The sequence below is a fragment of the Eubalaena glacialis genome, chromosome 10 (assembly GCF_028564815.1).
Source record: "Eubalaena glacialis isolate mEubGla1 chromosome 10, mEubGla1.1.hap2.+ XY, whole genome shotgun sequence".
NCBI classification, from domain to species: domain Eukaryota; kingdom Metazoa; phylum Chordata; class Mammalia; order Artiodactyla; family Balaenidae; genus Eubalaena; species Eubalaena glacialis.
The window spans coordinates 21,359,605-21,362,312 of NC_083725.1; the positions used below are offsets into that span (position 1 = coordinate 21,359,605).

At 44.6% G+C, this 2,708-nt stretch overlaps 1 pseudogene; it reads left to right on the forward strand.

Moving 5' to 3' along the window:
• Positions 1 to 797: 797 nt before the first annotated feature.
• Positions 798 to 2,313, forward strand: LOC133099802 (elongation factor 1-alpha 1-like; annotated as a pseudogene).
• Positions 2,314 to 2,708: the final 395 nt, after the last annotated feature.

The window sequence follows — 2,708 nt, forward strand, 5'->3', positions numbered from 1 at the left end:
CCAGAAATTTTTCTCTTTCAAGGCCATGAAGAAGGAAACTGAGCAAAGAAATTGAATTTAAATCTGAAAGAGATGGGCCTAATATTTGTCAAGCATCTCTACCTAGGCTAAAATATTTAATCTTTTCAGAGCCATCTGAGGCATAGGTGCTATTATTACTACTTTATAGATGAAGAAACCAAGGCTTAGGAATTTAAGTAGCTCACTGAAGGTCACAGAGCCAGAGCGTGGCAGGAGCAGTATGCAAACATAGGTATATTTTATGTGTATATTCCTGATTCCAAATTCTGTGCTCCTTCCTAAGGCATCTTAGTTACCATTGGAGCCATTTTACAGATAAGAGAACCAATAATTAATTTCTTCTATCCTTTGACAGGTAAGAAAACTGCAGCTCAGAGTAATTAGGCATCTTCCCAAAGTCCCATAATTACTTAATGCCACAGAATTCAAACCTACTTTTTCACAACAGATTTGCCACCAGATCACAAGTATCACAACTAAATCTAAGCCAAAGTGGGAAAGAAAATGATTCACATCAATATTTTTGTCACCAGACACATAGATTAGAGCAAGTCTACCACCACTGGCCATCTGGTCTACAAATGTGGTGGGATCAACAAAAGAATCAAAGAAAAATTTGAGAATGAGGCTGCTGATATGAGAAAGGACTCCTTCAAGTATGCCTGGGTATTGGACAAACTGAAAGCTGAACATGGGCTTGGTATCACCACTGATATTCCCCTGTAGAAATTCAAGACCAGCAAGTAGTATCATTGATGCCCCAGGACACAGAGACTACTAAAAACATGCCTATAGGCACACCCTAGGCTGACTGTGCTGCGCTGACTGCTGCTGCTGGTGTTGGTGAAGTTGAAGCAGGGATCTCCAAGAATGGGCAGACCTGTGAGCATGCACTTCTGGCTTACAGACTGTGGGTGATACAACTAATTGTTGGTGTTAAAATGGGTTCCACTGAGCCACCCGGCAGCCAGAAGAGATACGAGGAAATCGTTAAGAAAGCCAGCACCTACATTAAGAAAATTGGCTACAACCCCAACACAGTGGCATTTGTGCCAGTTTCTGGTTGGAATGGTGACAACATGCTGCAGCCAAGTACAAACATGCTTTGACTCAAAGGATGGAAAGTCACTCATAAAGATGGCAATGCCAGTGAAACCACGATGCTTGAAGCTCTGGATTGCATCCTGCCACCAAGTCTTCCAACTGACAAACCCTTGCATCTGCTCCTCCAGGGTGTCTAGTGTCTACAAAATTGGTGGTATTGGCACTGTCCCTGTGGAGACTGGTGTTCTCAAACCCAGCATAATGGTCACCTTTGCTCTAGTCACCGTTACAACTGAAGTCAAGTCTGTTGAAATGCATCCTAAAGCTTTGAGTGAAGCTCTATCTTGGGACAAGGTGGGCCTCAATGTCAAGAACATGTCTGTCAGAGATGTTTGTTGTGGCACTGTGGCTGGTGACAGCAAAAATGACCCACCAGAGACTTCCCTGGTGGCACAGTGGTTAAGAATCTGCCTGCCAATGCAGGGGACACGGGTTTGATCCCTGGTCCGGGAAGATCCCACATGCCGTGGAACAACTAAGCCCGTGCGCCACAACTACTGAGCCTCCACTCTAGAGCCCACGAGCCACTACTACTGAGCCCGTGTGCCACAACTACTGAAGCCCGCGTGCCTAGAGCCCATGCTCAACAAGAGAATAAGAGAAGTCACCGCAGTGAGAAGCCCGTGCACCGCGACTACTGAGCCTGCTCTCTAGAGCCCATGAGCCACAACTACTGAGCCCACATGCCACAACTGCTGAAGCCCATGTGCCTAGAGCCCGTGCTCCGCAACAAGAGAAGCCACCACAATGAGAAGCCCGTGCACCGCAACGAAGAGTAGCCCGCACTCTCCGCAACTAGAGAAAGCCTGCACGCAAGGACCAAGACCCAGCGCAGCCAAAAATAAATCAATAAATGACCCACCAATGGAAGCAGCTGGCTTCACAGCTCAGGTGATTATCCTGTACCATCCAGGCCAAATCAGTGCTGGCTATGCACTTGTGCAGGATTGTCAAATAGCTCACGTTGCTTGCAAGTTTGCTGGGCTGAAGAGGAAGGTTGACTGCTATTCTGGGAAGAAGCTGGAAGATGGCTCCCAATTCTGTAAAGCTGGTGATGCTGGCATGGTTCATATGGTTGCTGGAAAGCCCATGTATTTTGAGAGCTTTTCTGACAATCCTCCTCAGGGTCATTTTGCTGTTTGTGACATGATACAGACGTGTCTTGGGTGTCATCAAAGCAGTGGATGACCCAGAAAGTTCAGAAGGCTAAGTGGATAATAGCCCTAATACCTGACACCCCAGTCTTAATCAGTTGTGGAAGAACATTCTCAGGACTGTTTGTTTCTGTTGGCCATTTAAGTTTAACAGTAAAAGACTGGTTAATGATAATGCATGGTAAAACTTTCAGAAAGAAAGGAGAATGTGTTGTGGACCACTTGTTTTTGTGTGCGTATGGCAGTTTTAAGTTATTAGTTTTTAAAATCAGTAATTTTTAATAGAAACAATTTGACCAAAAATCTGTCACAGAATTTTGAGACCCATTAAAATAAAGTTTAACGAGAAACCTGTGTCCTCTTTTGGTCAAGACTGTAAATTCCTATAGTACTACTTAGGTAAAAGATTTAAGTAAGCGTTTCCTATAA